This window comes from Quercus robur, chromosome 5 (genome assembly GCF_932294415.1).
Source record: "Quercus robur chromosome 5, dhQueRobu3.1, whole genome shotgun sequence".
Lineage (NCBI taxonomy): Eukaryota > Viridiplantae > Streptophyta > Magnoliopsida > Fagales > Fagaceae > Quercus > Quercus robur.
The window spans coordinates 33,043,319-33,056,996 of record NC_065538.1 but is presented as its reverse complement, the minus strand read 5'-3'; the positions used below and the strand labels follow the sequence as shown (position 1 = coordinate 33,056,996).

General features: G+C 53.1%; 39 non-coding genes across 39 annotated transcripts; all 39 read left to right on the top strand.

Annotated features, from left to right (window-relative positions):
* The first annotated feature begins 74 nt into the window (after positions 1-74).
* LOC126729702 (5S ribosomal RNA) lies at positions 75-193 on the top strand. Its single transcript, XR_007657011.1, has one exon. It is a non-coding gene; the product is annotated as a 5S ribosomal RNA (ribosomal RNA).
* Positions 194-428: 235 nt separating this feature from the next.
* On the top strand, positions 429-547 carry LOC126731078 (5S ribosomal RNA). Its single transcript, XR_007658339.1, has one exon. It is a non-coding gene; the product is annotated as a 5S ribosomal RNA (ribosomal RNA).
* Positions 548-782: 235 nt separating this feature from the next.
* Positions 783-901, top strand: LOC126729701 (5S ribosomal RNA). The gene has a single exon (XR_007657010.1). It is a non-coding gene; the product is annotated as a 5S ribosomal RNA (ribosomal RNA).
* Positions 902-1,136: 235 nt separating this feature from the next.
* Positions 1,137-1,255, top strand: LOC126731077 (5S ribosomal RNA). The gene has a single exon (XR_007658338.1). It is a non-coding gene; the product is annotated as a 5S ribosomal RNA (ribosomal RNA).
* A 235-nt stretch (positions 1,256-1,490) lies between these two features.
* On the top strand, positions 1,491-1,609 carry LOC126731076 (5S ribosomal RNA). Its single transcript, XR_007658337.1, has one exon. It is a non-coding gene; the product is annotated as a 5S ribosomal RNA (ribosomal RNA).
* Positions 1,610-1,844: 235 nt separating this feature from the next.
* Positions 1,845-1,963, top strand: LOC126729700 (5S ribosomal RNA). The gene has a single exon (XR_007657009.1). It is a non-coding gene; the product is annotated as a 5S ribosomal RNA (ribosomal RNA).
* Positions 1,964-2,198: 235 nt separating this feature from the next.
* On the top strand, positions 2,199-2,317 carry LOC126731075 (5S ribosomal RNA). Its single transcript, XR_007658336.1, has one exon. It is a non-coding gene; the product is annotated as a 5S ribosomal RNA (ribosomal RNA).
* A 235-nt stretch (positions 2,318-2,552) lies between these two features.
* On the top strand, positions 2,553-2,671 carry LOC126729699 (5S ribosomal RNA). Its single transcript, XR_007657008.1, has one exon. It is a non-coding gene; the product is annotated as a 5S ribosomal RNA (ribosomal RNA).
* Positions 2,672-2,906: 235 nt separating this feature from the next.
* Positions 2,907-3,025, top strand: LOC126729697 (5S ribosomal RNA). Its single transcript, XR_007657006.1, has one exon. It is a non-coding gene; the product is annotated as a 5S ribosomal RNA (ribosomal RNA).
* Positions 3,026-3,260: 235 nt separating this feature from the next.
* On the top strand, positions 3,261-3,379 carry LOC126731074 (5S ribosomal RNA). Its single transcript, XR_007658334.1, has one exon. It is a non-coding gene; the product is annotated as a 5S ribosomal RNA (ribosomal RNA).
* Positions 3,380-3,614: 235 nt separating this feature from the next.
* Positions 3,615-3,733, top strand: LOC126729696 (5S ribosomal RNA). Its single transcript, XR_007657005.1, has one exon. It is a non-coding gene; the product is annotated as a 5S ribosomal RNA (ribosomal RNA).
* Positions 3,734-3,968: 235 nt separating this feature from the next.
* Positions 3,969-4,087, top strand: LOC126731073 (5S ribosomal RNA). Its single transcript, XR_007658333.1, has one exon. It is a non-coding gene; the product is annotated as a 5S ribosomal RNA (ribosomal RNA).
* A 235-nt stretch (positions 4,088-4,322) lies between these two features.
* Positions 4,323-4,441, top strand: LOC126731072 (5S ribosomal RNA). Its single transcript, XR_007658332.1, has one exon. It is a non-coding gene; the product is annotated as a 5S ribosomal RNA (ribosomal RNA).
* Positions 4,442-4,676: 235 nt separating this feature from the next.
* Positions 4,677-4,795, top strand: LOC126730839 (5S ribosomal RNA). Its single transcript, XR_007658103.1, has one exon. It is a non-coding gene; the product is annotated as a 5S ribosomal RNA (ribosomal RNA).
* Positions 4,796-5,030: 235 nt separating this feature from the next.
* On the top strand, positions 5,031-5,149 carry LOC126729694 (5S ribosomal RNA). Its single transcript, XR_007657004.1, has one exon. It is a non-coding gene; the product is annotated as a 5S ribosomal RNA (ribosomal RNA).
* A 235-nt stretch (positions 5,150-5,384) lies between these two features.
* LOC126731071 (5S ribosomal RNA) lies at positions 5,385-5,503 on the top strand. Its single transcript, XR_007658331.1, has one exon. It is a non-coding gene; the product is annotated as a 5S ribosomal RNA (ribosomal RNA).
* A 235-nt stretch (positions 5,504-5,738) lies between these two features.
* LOC126729693 (5S ribosomal RNA) lies at positions 5,739-5,857 on the top strand. The gene has a single exon (XR_007657003.1). It is a non-coding gene; the product is annotated as a 5S ribosomal RNA (ribosomal RNA).
* Positions 5,858-6,092: 235 nt separating this feature from the next.
* LOC126729692 (5S ribosomal RNA) lies at positions 6,093-6,211 on the top strand. Its single transcript, XR_007657002.1, has one exon. It is a non-coding gene; the product is annotated as a 5S ribosomal RNA (ribosomal RNA).
* Positions 6,212-6,446: 235 nt separating this feature from the next.
* LOC126730829 (5S ribosomal RNA) lies at positions 6,447-6,565 on the top strand. Its single transcript, XR_007658093.1, has one exon. It is a non-coding gene; the product is annotated as a 5S ribosomal RNA (ribosomal RNA).
* A 235-nt stretch (positions 6,566-6,800) lies between these two features.
* LOC126729691 (5S ribosomal RNA) lies at positions 6,801-6,919 on the top strand. The gene has a single exon (XR_007657001.1). It is a non-coding gene; the product is annotated as a 5S ribosomal RNA (ribosomal RNA).
* A 235-nt stretch (positions 6,920-7,154) lies between these two features.
* On the top strand, positions 7,155-7,273 carry LOC126731070 (5S ribosomal RNA). The gene has a single exon (XR_007658330.1). It is a non-coding gene; the product is annotated as a 5S ribosomal RNA (ribosomal RNA).
* A 235-nt stretch (positions 7,274-7,508) lies between these two features.
* Positions 7,509-7,627, top strand: LOC126729690 (5S ribosomal RNA). Its single transcript, XR_007657000.1, has one exon. It is a non-coding gene; the product is annotated as a 5S ribosomal RNA (ribosomal RNA).
* A 235-nt stretch (positions 7,628-7,862) lies between these two features.
* LOC126731068 (5S ribosomal RNA) lies at positions 7,863-7,981 on the top strand. The gene has a single exon (XR_007658327.1). It is a non-coding gene; the product is annotated as a 5S ribosomal RNA (ribosomal RNA).
* A 235-nt stretch (positions 7,982-8,216) lies between these two features.
* LOC126729689 (5S ribosomal RNA) lies at positions 8,217-8,335 on the top strand. Its single transcript, XR_007656999.1, has one exon. It is a non-coding gene; the product is annotated as a 5S ribosomal RNA (ribosomal RNA).
* Positions 8,336-8,570: 235 nt separating this feature from the next.
* LOC126729688 (5S ribosomal RNA) lies at positions 8,571-8,689 on the top strand. Its single transcript, XR_007656998.1, has one exon. It is a non-coding gene; the product is annotated as a 5S ribosomal RNA (ribosomal RNA).
* A 235-nt stretch (positions 8,690-8,924) lies between these two features.
* LOC126731067 (5S ribosomal RNA) lies at positions 8,925-9,043 on the top strand. Its single transcript, XR_007658326.1, has one exon. It is a non-coding gene; the product is annotated as a 5S ribosomal RNA (ribosomal RNA).
* Positions 9,044-9,277: 234 nt separating this feature from the next.
* Positions 9,278-9,396, top strand: LOC126729687 (5S ribosomal RNA). The gene has a single exon (XR_007656997.1). It is a non-coding gene; the product is annotated as a 5S ribosomal RNA (ribosomal RNA).
* Positions 9,397-9,631: 235 nt separating this feature from the next.
* On the top strand, positions 9,632-9,750 carry LOC126731400 (5S ribosomal RNA). Its single transcript, XR_007658647.1, has one exon. It is a non-coding gene; the product is annotated as a 5S ribosomal RNA (ribosomal RNA).
* Positions 9,751-9,985: 235 nt separating this feature from the next.
* LOC126729685 (5S ribosomal RNA) lies at positions 9,986-10,104 on the top strand. The gene has a single exon (XR_007656995.1). It is a non-coding gene; the product is annotated as a 5S ribosomal RNA (ribosomal RNA).
* Positions 10,105-10,339: 235 nt separating this feature from the next.
* Positions 10,340-10,458, top strand: LOC126729684 (5S ribosomal RNA). The gene has a single exon (XR_007656994.1). It is a non-coding gene; the product is annotated as a 5S ribosomal RNA (ribosomal RNA).
* A 235-nt stretch (positions 10,459-10,693) lies between these two features.
* On the top strand, positions 10,694-10,812 carry LOC126731066 (5S ribosomal RNA). Its single transcript, XR_007658325.1, has one exon. It is a non-coding gene; the product is annotated as a 5S ribosomal RNA (ribosomal RNA).
* Positions 10,813-11,047: 235 nt separating this feature from the next.
* Positions 11,048-11,166, top strand: LOC126729683 (5S ribosomal RNA). Its single transcript, XR_007656993.1, has one exon. It is a non-coding gene; the product is annotated as a 5S ribosomal RNA (ribosomal RNA).
* Positions 11,167-11,401: 235 nt separating this feature from the next.
* LOC126730853 (5S ribosomal RNA) lies at positions 11,402-11,520 on the top strand. Its single transcript, XR_007658119.1, has one exon. It is a non-coding gene; the product is annotated as a 5S ribosomal RNA (ribosomal RNA).
* A 235-nt stretch (positions 11,521-11,755) lies between these two features.
* Positions 11,756-11,874, top strand: LOC126729682 (5S ribosomal RNA). The gene has a single exon (XR_007656992.1). It is a non-coding gene; the product is annotated as a 5S ribosomal RNA (ribosomal RNA).
* Positions 11,875-12,109: 235 nt separating this feature from the next.
* On the top strand, positions 12,110-12,228 carry LOC126729681 (5S ribosomal RNA). The gene has a single exon (XR_007656991.1). It is a non-coding gene; the product is annotated as a 5S ribosomal RNA (ribosomal RNA).
* A 235-nt stretch (positions 12,229-12,463) lies between these two features.
* Positions 12,464-12,582, top strand: LOC126731065 (5S ribosomal RNA). Its single transcript, XR_007658324.1, has one exon. It is a non-coding gene; the product is annotated as a 5S ribosomal RNA (ribosomal RNA).
* Positions 12,583-12,816: 234 nt separating this feature from the next.
* LOC126729680 (5S ribosomal RNA) lies at positions 12,817-12,935 on the top strand. Its single transcript, XR_007656990.1, has one exon. It is a non-coding gene; the product is annotated as a 5S ribosomal RNA (ribosomal RNA).
* Positions 12,936-13,170: 235 nt separating this feature from the next.
* On the top strand, positions 13,171-13,289 carry LOC126729678 (5S ribosomal RNA). Its single transcript, XR_007656989.1, has one exon. It is a non-coding gene; the product is annotated as a 5S ribosomal RNA (ribosomal RNA).
* Positions 13,290-13,524: 235 nt separating this feature from the next.
* Positions 13,525-13,643, top strand: LOC126729677 (5S ribosomal RNA). The gene has a single exon (XR_007656988.1). It is a non-coding gene; the product is annotated as a 5S ribosomal RNA (ribosomal RNA).
* The last annotated feature ends 35 nt before the right edge of the window (positions 13,644-13,678 follow it).

Here is a 13,678-nt window from a genome sequence, read left to right as displayed (position 1 = left end):
GCTGCAGCTCCCTGGTGTTAGAGTGCATCGCTGCATTCGGATCCTTTATAAGGATTTAACGCGCTTATGCTGATGGGTGCGATCATACCAACACTAATGCACCGGATCCCATCAGAACTCCGCAGTTAAGCGTGTTTGGGCGAGAGTAGTACTAGGATGGGTGACCTCCTGGGAAGTCCTCGTGTTGCACCCCTCTCTTTTTCTTCGGATTTTTTTTTTTTGTCGCCGGGCTTACCGTTTACGGCGGTCCAGCACGCTCGCTTCGTAGGCTTAGTCTGCCCCAGGCCAAAAATACGAGCCGCTGATCTCGTTTTGGGTGCTGATTTGGTGGCGGCGATCTGGAAATGCCCTCGGGCTGCAGCTCCCCGGTGTTAGAGTCCATCGCTGCATTCGGATCCTTTATAAGGATTTAACGCGCTTATGCTGATGGGTGCGATCATACCAACACTAATGCACCGGATCCCATCAGAACTCCGCAGTTAAGCGTGTTTGGGCGAGAGTAGTACTAGGATGGGTGACCTCCGGGGAAGTCCTCGTGTTGCACCCCTCTCTTTTTCTTCGGATTTTTTTTTTTTGTCGCCGGGCTTACCGTTTACGGCGGTCCAGCACGCTCGCTTCGTAGGCTTAGTCTGCCCCAGGCCAAAAATACGAGCCGCTGATCTCGTTTTGGGTGCTGATTTGGTGGCGGCGATCTGGAAATGCCCTCGGGCTGCAGCTCCCTGGTGTTAGAGTGCATCGCTGCATTCGGATCCTTTATAAGGATTTAACGCGCTTATGCTGATGGGTGCGATCATACCAACACTAATGCACCGGATCCCATCAGAACTCCGCAGTTAAGCGTGTTTGGGCGAGAGTAGTACTAGGATGGGTGACCTCCTGGGAAGTCCTCGTGTTGCACCCCTCTCTTTTTCTTCGGATTTTTTTTTTTTGTCGCCGGGCTTACCGTTTACGGCGGTCCAGCACGCTCGCTTCGTAGGCTTAGTCTGCCCCAGGCCAAAAATACGAGCCGCTGATCTCGTTTTGGGTGCTGATTTGGTGGCGGCGATCTGGAAATGCCCTCGGGCTGCAGCTCCCTGGTGTTAGAGTGCATCGCTGCATTCGGATCCTTTATAAGGATTTAACGCGCTTATGCTGATGGGTGCGATCATACCAACACTAATGCACCGGATCCCATCAGAACTCCGCAGTTAAGCGTGTTTGGGCGAGAGTAGTACTAGGATGGGTGACCTCCGGGGAAGTCCTCGTGTTGCACCCCTCTCTTTTTCTTCGGATTTTTTTTTTTTGTCGCCGGGCTTACCGTTTACGGCGGTCCAGCACGCTCGCTTCGTAGGCTTAGTCTGCCCCAGGCCAAAAATACGAGCCGCTGATCTCGTTTTGGGTGCTGATTTGGTGGCGGCGATCTGGAAATGCCCTCGGGCTGCAGCTCCCTGGTGTTAGAGTCCATCGCTGCATTCGGATCCTTTATAAGGATTTAACGCGCTTATGCTGATGGGTGCGATCATACCAACACTAATGCACCGGATCCCATCAGAACTCCGCAGTTAAGCGTGTTTGGGCGAGAGTAGTACTAGGATGGGTGACCTCCGGGGAAGTCCTCGTGTTGCACCCCTCTCTTTTTCTTCGGATTTTTTTTTTTTGTCGCCGGGCTTACCGTTTACGGCGGTCCAGCACGCTCGCTTCGTAGGCTTAGTCTGCCCCAGGCCAAAAATACGAGCCGCTGATCTCGTTTTGGGTGCTGATTTGGTGGCGGCGATCTGGAAATGCCCTCGGGCTGCAGCTCCCTGGTGTTAGAGTGCATCGCTGCATTCGGATCCTTTATAAGGATTTAACGCGCTTATGCTGATGGGTGCGATCATACCAACACTAATGCACCGGATCCCATCAGAACTCCGCAGTTAAGCGTGTTTGGGCGAGAGTAGTACTAGGATGGGTGACCTCCTGGGAAGTCCTCGTGTTGCACCCCTCTCTTTTTCTTCGGATTTTTTTTTTTTGTCGCCGGGCTTACCGTTTACGGCGGTCCAGCACGCTCGCTTCGTAGGCTTAGTCTGCCCCAGGCCAAAAATACGAGCCGCTGATCTCGTTTTGGGTGCTGATTTGGTGGCGGCGATCTGGAAATGCCCTCGGGCTGCAGCTCCCTGGTGTTAGAGTGCATCGCTGCATTCGGATCCTTTATAAGGATTTAACGCGCTTATGCTGATGGGTGCGATCATACCAACACTAATGCACCGGATCCCATCAGAACTCCGCAGTTAAGCGTGTTTGGGCGAGAGTAGTACTAGGATGGGTGACCTCCGGGGAAGTCCTCGTGTTGCACCCCTCTCTTTTTCTTCGGATTTTTTTTTTTTGTCGCCGGGCTTACCGTTTACGGCGGTCCAGCACGCTCGCTTCGTAGGCTTAGTCTGCCCCAGGCCAAAAATACGAGCCGCTGATCTCGTTTTGGGTGCTGATTTGGTGGCGGCGATCTGGAAATGCCCTCGGGCTGCAGCTCCCTGGTGTTAGAGTGCATCGCTGCATTCGGATCCTTTATAAGGATTTAACGCGCTTATGCTGATGGGTGCGATCATACCAACACTAATGCACCGGATCCCATCAGAACTCCGCAGTTAAGCGTGTTTGGGCGAGAGTAGTACTAGGATGGGTGACCTCCTGGGAAGTCCTCGTGTTGCACCCCTCTCTTTTTCTTCGGATTTTTTTTTTTTGTCGCCGGGCTTACCGTTTACGGCGGTCCAGCACGCTCGCTTCGTAGGCTTAGTCTGCCCCAGGCCAAAAATACGAGCCGCTGATCTCGTTTTGGGTGCTGATTTGGTGGCGGCGATCTGGAAATGCCCTCGGGCTGCAGCTCCCTGGTGTTAGAGTGCATCGCTGCATTCGGATCCTTTATAAGGATTTAACGCGCTTATGCTGATGGGTGCGATCATACCAACACTAATGCACCGGATCCCATCAGAACTCCGCAGTTAAGCGTGTTTGGGCGAGAGTAGTACTAGGATGGGTGACCTCCTGGGAAGTCCTCGTGTTGCACCCCTCTCTTTTTCTTCGGATTTTTTTTTTTTGTCGCCGGGCTTACCGTTTACGGCGGTCCAGCACGCTCGCTTCGTAGGCTTAGTCTGCCCCAGGCCAAAAATACGAGCCGCTGATCTCGTTTTGGGTGCTGATTTGGTGGCGGCGATCTGGAAATGCCCTCGGGCTGCAGCTCCCTGGTGTTAGAGTGCATCGCTGCATTCGGATCCTTTATAAGGATTTAACGCGCTTATGCTGATGGGTGCGATCATACCAACACTAATGCACCGGATCCCATCAGAACTCCGCAGTTAAGCGTGTTTGGGCGAGAGTAGTACTAGGATGGGTGACCTCCGGGGAAGTCCTCGTGTTGCACCCCTCTCTTTTTCTTCGGATTTTTTTTTTTTGTCGCCGGGCTTACCGTTTACGGCGGTCCAGCACGCTCGCTTCGTAGGCTTAGTCTGCCCCAGGCCAAAAATACGAGCCGCTGATCTCGTTTTGGGTGCTGATTTGGTGGCGGCGATCTGGAAATGCCCTCGGGCTGCAGCTCCCTGGTGTTAGAGTGCATCGCTGCATTCGGATCCTTTATAAGGATTTAACGCGCTTATGCTGATGGGTGCGATCATACCAACACTAATGCACCGGATCCCATCAGAACTCCGCAGTTAAGCGTGTTTGGGCGAGAGTAGTACTAGGATGGGTGACCTCCTGGGAAGTCCTCGTGTTGCACCCCTCTCTTTTTCTTCGGATTTTTTTTTTTTGTCGCCGGGCTTACCGTTTACGGCGGTCCAGCACGCTCGCTTCGTAGGCTTAGTCTGCCCCAGGCCAAAAATACGAGCCGCTGATCTCGTTTTGGGTGCTGATTTGGTGGCGGCGATCTGGAAATGCCCTCGGGCTGCAGCTCCCCGGTGTTAGAGTGCATCGCTGCATTCGGATCCTTTATAAGGATTTAACGCGCTTATGCTGATGGGTGCGATCATACCAACACTAATGCACCGGATCCCATCAGAACTCCGCAGTTAAGCGTGTTTGGGCGAGAGTAGTACTAGGATGGGTGACCTCCGGGGAAGTCCTCGTGTTGCACCCCTCTCTTTTTCTTCGGATTTTTTTTTTTTGTCGCCGGGCTTACCGTTTACGGCGGTCCAGCACGCTCGCTTCGTAGGCTTAGTCTGCCCCAGGCCAAAAATACGAGCCGCTGATCTCGTTTTGTGTGCTGATTTGGTGGCGGCGATCTGGAAATGCCCTCGGGCTGCAGCTCCCTGGTGTTAGAGTCCATCGCTGCATTCGGATCCTTTATAAGGATTTAACGCGCTTATGCTGATGGGTGCGATCATACCAACACTAATGCACCGGATCCCATCAGAACTCCGCAGTTAAGCGTGTTTGGGCGAGAGTAGTACTAGGATGGGTGACCTCCGGGGAAGTCCTCGTGTTGCACCCCTCTCTTTTTCTTCGGATTTTTTTTTTTTGTCGCCGGGCTTACCGTTTACGGCGGTCCAGCACGCTCGCTTCGTAGGCTTAGTCTGCCCCAGGCCAAAAATACGAGCCGCTGATCTCGTTTTGGGTGCTGATTTGGTGGCGGCGATCTGGAAATGCCCTCGGGCTGCAGCTCCCTGGTGTTAGAGTGCATCGCTGCATTCGGATCCTTTATAAGGATTTAACGCGCTTATGCTGATGAGTGCGATCATACCAACACTAATGCACCGGATCCCATCAGAACTCCGCAGTTAAGCGTGTTTGGGCGAGAGTAGTACTAGGATGGGTGACCTCCTGGGAAGTCCTCGTGTTGCACCCCTCTCTTTTTCTTCGGATTTTTTTTTTTTGTCGCCGGGCTTACCGTTTACGGCGGTCCAGCACGCTCGCTTCGTAGGCTTAGTCTGCCCCAGGCCAAAAATACGAGCCGCTGATCTCGTTTTGGGTGCTGATTTGGTGGCGGCGATCTGGAAATGCCCTCGGGCTGCAGCTCCCAGGTGTTAGAGTGCATCGCTGCATTCGGATCCTTTATAAGGATTTAACGCGCTTATGCTGATGGGTGCGATCATACCAACACTAATGCACCGGATCCCATCAGAACTCCGCAGTTAAGCGTGTTTGGGCGAGAGTAGTACTAGGATGGGTGACCTCCTGGGAAGTCCTCGTGTTGCACCCCTCTCTTTTTCTTCGGATTTTTTTTTTTTGTCGCCGGGCTTACCGTTTACGGCGGTCCAGCACGCTCGCTTCGTAGGCTTAGTCTGCCCCAGGCCAAAAATACGAGCCGCTGATCTCGTTTTGGGTGCTGATTTGGTGGCGGCGATCTGGAAATGCCCTCGGGCTGCAGCTCCCTGGTGTTAGAGTCCATCGCTGCATTCGGATCCTTTATAAGGATTTAACGCGCTTATGCTGATGGGTGCGATCATACCAACACTAATGCACCGGATCCCATCAGAACTCCGCAGTTAAGCGTGTTTGGGCGAGAGTAGTACTAGGATGGGTGACCTCCGGGGAAGTCCTCGTGTTGCACCCCTCTCTTTTTCTTCGGATTTTTTTTTTTTGTCGCCGGGCTTACCGTTTACGGCGGTCCAGCACGCTCGCTTCGTAGGCTTAGTCTGCCCCAGGCCAAAAATACGAGCCGCTGATCTCGTTTTGGGTGCTGATTTGGTGGCGGCGATCTGGAAATGCCCTCGGGCTGCAGCTCCCTGGTGTTAGAGTGCATCGCTGCATTCGGATCCTTTATAAGGATTTAACGCGCTTATGCTGATGGGTGCGATCATACCAACACTAATGCACCGGATCCCATCAGAACTCCGCAGTTAAGCGTGTTTGGGCGAGAGTAGTACTAGGATGGGTGACCTCCTGGGAAGTCCTCGTGTTGCACCCCTCTCTTTTTCTTCGGATTTTTTTTTTTTGTCGCCGGGCTTACCGTTTACGGCGGTCCAGCACGCTCGCTTCGTAGGCTTAGTCTGCCCCAGGCCAAAAATACGAGCCGCTGATCTCGTTTTTGGTGCTGATTTGGTGGCGGCGATCTGGAAATGCCCTCGGGCTGCAGCTCCCTGGTGTTAGAGTGCATCGCTGCATTCGGATCCTTTATAAGGATTTAACGCGCTTATGCTGATGGGTGCGATCATACCAACACTAATGCACCGGATCCCATCAGAACTCCGCAGTTAAGCGTGTTTGGGCGAGAGTAGTACTAGGATGGGTGACCTCCTGGGAAGTCCTCGTGTTGCACCCCTCTCTTTTTCTTCGGATTTTTTTTTTTTGTCGCCGGGCTTACCGTTTACGGCGGTCCAGCACGCTCGCTTCGTAGGCTTAGTCTGCCCCAGGCCAAAAATACGAGCCGCTGATCTCGTTTTGGGTGCTGATTTGGTGGCGGCGATCTGGAAATGCCCTCGGGCTGCAGCTCCCTGGTGTTAGAGTGCATCGCTGCATTCGGATCCTTTATAAGGATTTAACGCGCTTATGCTGATGGGTGCGATCATTCCAACACTAATGCACCGGATCCCATCAGAACTCCGCAGTTAAGCGTGTTTGGGCGAGAGTAGTACTAGGATGGGTGACCTCCTGGGAAGTCCTCGTGTTGCACCCCTCTCTTTTTCTTCGGATTTTTTTTTTTTGTCGCCGGGCTTACCGTTTACGGCGGTCCAGCACGCTCGCTTCGTAGGCTTAGTCTGCCCCAGGCCAAAAATACGAGCCGCTGATCTCGTTTTGGGTGCTGATTTGGTGGCGGCGATCTGGAAATGCCCTCGGGCTGCAGCTCCCTGGTGTTAGAGTGCATCGCTGCATTCGGATCCTTTATAAGGATTTAACGCGCTTATGCTGATGGGTGCGATCATACCAACACTAATGCACCGGATCCCATCAGAACTCCGCAGTTAAGCGTGTTTGGGCGAGAGTAGTACTAGGATGGGTGACCTCCTGGGAAGTCCTCGTGTTGCACCCCTCTCTTTTTCTTCGGATTTTTTTTTTTTGTCGCCGGGCTTACCGTTTACGGCGGTCCAGCACGCTCGCTTCGTAGGCTTAGTCTGCCCCAGGCCAAAAATACGAGCCGCTGATCTCGTTTTGGGTGCTGATTTGGTGGCGGCGATCTGGAAATGCCCTCGGGCTGCAGCTCCCTGGTGTTAGAGTCCATCGCTGCATTCGGATCCTTTATAAGGATTTAACGCGCTTATGCTGATGGGTGCGATCATACCAACACTAATGCACCGGATCCCATCAGAACTCCGCAGTTAAGCGTGTTTGGGCGAGAGTAGTACTAGGATGGGTGACCTCCGGGGAAGTCCTCGTGTTGCACCCCTCTCTTTTTCTTCGGATTTTTTTTTTTTGTCGCCGGGCTTACCGTTTACGGCGGTCCAGCACGCTCGCTTCGTAGGCTTAGTCTGCCCCAGGCCAAAAATACGAGCCGCTGATCTCGTTTTGGGTGCTGATTTGGTGGCGGCGATCTGGAAATGCCCTCGGGCTGCAGCTCCCTGGTGTTAGAGTGCATCGCTGCATTCGGATCCTTTATAAGGATTTAACGCGCTTATGCTGATGGGTGCGATCATACCAACACTAATGCACCGGATCCCATCAGAACTCCGCAGTTAAGCGTGTTTGGGCGAGAGTAGTACTAGGATGGGTGACCTCCTGGGAAGTCCTCGTGTTGCACCCCTCTCTTTTTCTTCGGATTTTTTTTTTTTGTCGCCGGGCTTACCGTTTACGGCGGTCCAGCACGCTCGCTTCGTAGGCTTAGTCTGCCCCAGGCCAAAAATACGAGCCGCTGATCTCGTTTTGGGTGCTGATTTGGTGGCGGCGATCTGGAAATGCCCTCGGGCTGCAGCTCCCTGGTGTTAGAGTGCATCGCTGCATTCGGATCCTTTATAAGGATTTAACGCGCTTATGCTGATGGGTGCGATCATACCAACACTAATGCACCGGATCCCATCAGAACTCCGCAGTTAAGCGTGTTTGGGCGAGAGTAGTACTAGGATGGGTGACCTCCGGGGAAGTCCTCGTGTTGCACCCCTCTCTTTTTCTTCGGATTTTTTTTTTTTGTCGCCGGGCTTACCGTTTACGGCGGTCCAGCACGCTCGCTTCGTAGGCTTAGTCTGCCCCAGGCCAAAAATACGAGCCGCTGATCTCGTTTTGGGTGCTGATTTGGTGGCGGCGATCTGGAAATGCCCTCGGGCTACAGCTCCCTGGTGTTAGAGTGCATCGCTGCATTCGGATCCTTTATAAGGATTTAACGCGCTTATGCTGATGGGTGCGATCATACCAACACTAATGCACCGGATCCCATCAGAACTCCGCAGTTAAGCGTGTTTGGGCGAGAGTAGTACTAGGATGGGTGACCTCCTGGGAAGTCCTCGTGTTGCACCCCTCTCTTTTTCTTCGGATTTTTTTTTTTTGTCGCCGGGCTTACCGTTTACGGCGGTCCAGCACGCTCGCTTCGTAGGCTTAGTCTGCCCCAGGCCAAAAATACGAGCCGCTGATCTCGTTTTGGGTGCTGATTTGGTGGCGGCGATCTGGAAATGCCCTCGGGCTGCAGCTCCCTGGTGTTAGAGTGCATCGCTGCATTCGGATCCTTTATAAGGATTTAACGCGCTTATGCTGATGGGTGCGATCATACCAACACTAATGCACCGGATCCCATCAGAACTCCGCAGTTAAGCGTGTTTGGGCGAGAGTAGTACTAGGATGGGTGACCTCCTGGGAAGTCCTCGTGTTGCACCCCTCTCTTTTTCTTCGGATTTTTTTTTTTTGTCGCCGGGCTTACCGTTTACGGCGGTCCAGCACGCTCGCTTCGTAGGCTTAGTCTGCCCCAGGCCAAAAATACGAGCCGCTGATCTCGTTTTGGGTGCTGATTTGGTGGCGGCGATCTGGAAATGCCCTCGGGCTGCAGCTCCCTGGTGTTAGAGTCCATCGCTGCATTCGGATCCTTTATAAGGATTTAACGCGCTTATGCTGATGGGTGCGATCATACCAACACTAATGCACCGGATCCCATCAGAACTCCGCAGTTAAGCGTGTTTGGGCGAGAGTAGTACTAGGATGGGTGACCTCCGGGGAAGTCCTCGTGTTGCACCCCTCTCTTTTTCTTCGGATTTTTTTTTTTGTCGCCGGGCTTACCGTTTACGGCGGTCCAGCACGCTCGCTTCGTAGGCTTAGTCTGCCCCAGGCCAAAAATACGAGCCGCTGATCTCGTTTTGGGTGCTGATTTGGTGGCGGCGATCTGGAAATGCCCTCGGGCTGCAGCTCCCTGGTGTTAGAGTGCATCGCTGCATTCGGATCCTTTATAAGGATTTAACGCGCTTATGCTGATGGGTGCGATCATACCAACACTAATGCACCGGATCCCATCAGAACTCCGCAGTTAAGCGTGTTTGGGCGAGAGTAGTACTAGGATGGGTGACCTCCTGGGAAGTCCTCGTGTTGCACCCCTCTCTTTTTCTTCGGATTTTTTTTTTTTGTCGCCGGGCTTACCGTTTACGGCGGTCCAGCACGCTCGCTTCGTAGGCTTAGTCTGCCCCAGGCCAAAAATACGAGCCGCTGATCTCGTTTTGGGTGCTGATTTGGTGGCGGCGATCTGGAAATGCCCTCGGGCTGCAGCTCCCTGGTGTTAGAGTGCATCGCTGCATTCGGATCCTTTATAAGGATTTAACGCGCTTATGCTGATGGGTGCGATCATACCAACACTAATGCACCGGATCCCATCAGAACTCCGCAGTTAAGCGTGTTTGGGCTAGAGTAGTACTAGGATGGGTGACCTCCTGGGAAGTCCTCGTGTTGCACCCCTCTCTTTTTCTTCGGATTTTTTTTTTTTGTCGCCGGGCTTACCGTTTACGGCGGTCCAGCACGCTCGCTTCGTAGGCTTAGTCTGCCCCAGGCCAAAAATACGAGCCGCTGATCTCGTTTTGGGTGCTGATTTGGTGGCGGCGATCTGGAAATGCCCTCGAGCTGCAGCTCCCTGGTGTTAGAGTGCATCGCTGCATTCGGATCCTTTATAAGGATTTAACGCGCTTATGCTGATGGGTGCGATCATACCAACACTAATGCACCGGATCCCATCAGAACTCCGCAGTTAAGCGTGTTTGGGCGAGAGTAGTACTAGGATGGGTGACCTCCTGGGAAGTCCTCGTGTTGCACCCCTCTCTTTTTCTTCGGATTTTTTTTTTTTGTCGCCGGGCTTACCGTTTACGGCGGTCCAGCACGCTCGCTTCGTAGGCTTAGTCTGCCCCAGGCCAAAAATACGAGCCGCTGATCTCGTTTTGGGTGCTGATTTGGTGGCGGCGATCTGGAAATGCCCTCGGGCTGCAGCTCCCTGGTGTTAGAGTGCATCGCTGCATTCGGATCCTTTATAAGGATTTAACGCGCTTATGCTGATGGGTGCGATCATACCAACACTAATGCACCGGATCCCATCAGAACTCCGCAGTTAAGCGTGTTTGGGCGAGAGTAGTACTAGGATGGGTGACCTCCTGGGAAGTCCTCGTGTTGCACCCCTCTCTTTTTCTTCGGATTTTTTTTTTTTGTCGCCGGGCTTACCGTTTACGGCGGTCCAGCACGCTCGCTTCGTAGGCTTAGTCTGCCCCAGGCCAAAAATACGAGCCGCTGATCTCGTTTTGGGTGCTGATTTGGTGGCGGCGATCTGGAAATGCCCTCGGGCTGCAGCTCCCTGGTGTTAGAGTCCATCGCTGCATTCGGATCCTTTATAAGGATTTAACGCGCTTATGCTGATGGGTGCGATCATACCAACACTAATGCACCGGATCCCATCAGAACTCCGCAGTTAAGCGTGTTTGGGCGAGAGTAGTACTAGGATGGGTGACCTCCGGGGAAGTCCTCGTGTTGCACCCCTCTCTTTTTCTTCGGATTTTTTTTTTTTGTCGCCGGGCTTACCGTTTACGGCGGTCCAGCACGCTCGCTTCGTAGGCTTAGTCTGCCCCAGGCCAAAAATACGAGCCGCTGATCTCGTTTTGGGTGCTGATTTGGTGGCGGCGATCTGGAAATGCCCTCGGGCTGCAGCTCCCTGGTGTTAGAGTGCATCGCTGCATTCGGATCCTTTATAAGGATTTAACGCGCTTATGCTGATGGGTGCGATCATACCAACACTAATGCACCGGATCCCATCAGAACTCCGCAGTTAAGCGTGTTTGGGCGAGAGTAGTACTAGGATGGGTGACCTCCTGGGAAGTCCTCGTGTTGCACCCCTCTCTTTTTCTTCGGATTTTTTTTTTTTGTCGCCGGGCTTACCGTTTACGGCGGTCCAGCACGCTCGCTTCGTAGGCTTAGTCTGCCCCAGGCCAAAAATACGAGCCGCTGATCTCGTTTTGGGTGCTGATTTGGTGGCGGCGATCTGGAAATGCCCTCGGGCTGCAGCTCCCTGGTGTTAGAGTGCATCGCTGCATTCGGATCCTTTATAAGGATTTAACGCGCTTATGCTGATGGGTGCGATCATACCAACACTAATGCACCGGATCCCTTCAGAACTCCGCAGTTAAGCGTGTTTGGGCGAGAGTAGTACTAGGATGGGTGACCTCCTGGGAAGTCCTCGTGTTGCACCCCTCTCTTTTTCTTCGGATTTTTTTTTTTTGTCGCCGGGCTTACCGTTTACGGCGGTCCAGCACGCTCGCTTCGTAGGCTTAGTCTGCCCCAGGCCAAAAATACGAGCCGCTGATCTCGTTTTGGGTGCTGATTTGGTGGCGGCGATCTGGAAATGCCCTCGGGCTGCAGCTCCCTGGTGTTAGAGTGCATCGCTGCATTCGGATCCTTTATAAGGATTTAACGCGCTTATGCTGATGGGTGCGATCATACCAACACTAATGCACCGGATCCCATCAGAACTCCGCAGTTAAGCGTGTTTGGGCGAGAGTAGTACTAGGATGGGTGACCTCCTGGGAAGTCCTCGTGTTGCACCCCTCTCTTTTTCTTCGGATTTTTTTTTTTTGTCGCCGGGCTTACCGTTTACGGCGGTCCAGCACGCTCGCTTCGTAGGCTTAGTCTGCCCCAGGCCAAAAATACGAGCCGCTGATCTCGTTTTGGGTGCTGATTTGGTGGCGGCGATCTGGAAATGCCCTCGGGCTGCAGCTCCCTGGTGTTAGAGTGCATCGCTGCATTCGGATCCTTTATAAGGATTTAACGCGCTTATGCTGATGGGTGCGATCATACCAACACTAATGCACCGGATCCCATCAGAACTCCGCAGTTAAGCGTGTTTGGGCGAGAGTAGTACTAGGATGGGTGACCTCCTGGGAAGTCCTCGTGTTGCACCCCTCTCTTTTTCTTCGGATTTTTTTTTTTTGACGCCGGGCTTACCGTTTACGGCGGTCCAGCACGCTCGCTTCGTAGGCTTAGTCTGCCCCAGGCCAAAAATACGAGCCGCTGATCTCGTTTTGGGTGCTGATTTGGTGGCGGCGATCTGGAAATGCCCTCGGGCTGCAGCTCCCTGGTGTTAGAGTCCATCGCTGCATTCGGATCCTTTATAAGGATTTAACGCGCTTATGCTGATGGGTGCGATCATACCAACACTAATGCACCGGATCCCATCAGAACTCCGCAGTTAAGCGTGTTTGGGCGAGAGTAGTACTAGGATGGGTGACCTCCGGGGAAGTCCTCGTGTTGCACCCCTCTCTTTTTCTTCGGATTTTTTTTTTTGTCGCCGGGCTTACCGTTTACGGCGGTCCAGCACGCTCGCTTCGTAGGCTTAGTCTGCCCCAGGCCAAAAATACGAGCCGCTGATCTCGTTTTGGGTGCTGATTTGGTGGCGGCGATCTGGAAATGCCCTCGGGCTGCAGCTCCCTGGTGTTAGAGTGCATCGCTGCATTCGGATCCTTTATAAGGATTTAACGCGCTTATGCTGATGGGTGCGATCATACCAACACTAATGCACCGGATCCCATCAGAACTCCGCAGTTAAGCGTGTTTGGGCGAGAGTAGTACTAGGATGGGTGACCTCCTGGGAAGTCCTCGTGTTGCACCCCTCTCTTTTTCTTCGGATTTTTTTTTTTTGTCGCCGGGCTTACCGTTTACGGCGGTCCAGCACGCTCGCTTCGTAGGCTTAGTCTGCCCCAGGCCAAAAATACGAGCCGCTGATCTCGTTTTGGGTGCTGATTTGGTGGCGGCGATCTGGAAATGCCCTCGGGCTGCAGCTCCCTGGTGTTAGAGTGCATCGCTGCATTCGGATCCTTTATAAGGATTTAACGCGCTTATGCTGATGGGTGCGATCATACCAACACTAATGCACCGGATCCCATCAGAACTCCGCAGTTAAGCGTGTTTGGGCGAGAGTAGTACTAGGATGGGTGACCTCCTGGGAAGTCCTCGTGTTGCACCCCTCTCTTTTTCTTCGGATTTTTTTTTTTTGTCGCCGGGCTTACCGTTTACGGCGGTCCAGCACGCTCGCTTCGTAGGCTTAGTCTGCCCCAGGCCAAAAATACGAGCCGCTGATCTCGTTTTGGGTGCTGATTTGGTGGCGGCGATCTGGAAATGCCCTCGAGCTGCAGCTCCCTGGTGTTAGAGTGCATCGCTGCATTCGGATCCTTTATAAGGATTTAACGCGCTTATGCTGATGGGTGCGATCATACCAACACTAATGCACCGGATCCCATCAGAACTCCGCAGTTAAGCGTGTTTGGGCGAGAGTAGTACTAGGATGGGTGACCTCCTGGGAAGTCCTCGTGTTGCACCCCTCTCTTTTTCTTCGGATTTTTTTTTTTTGTCGCCG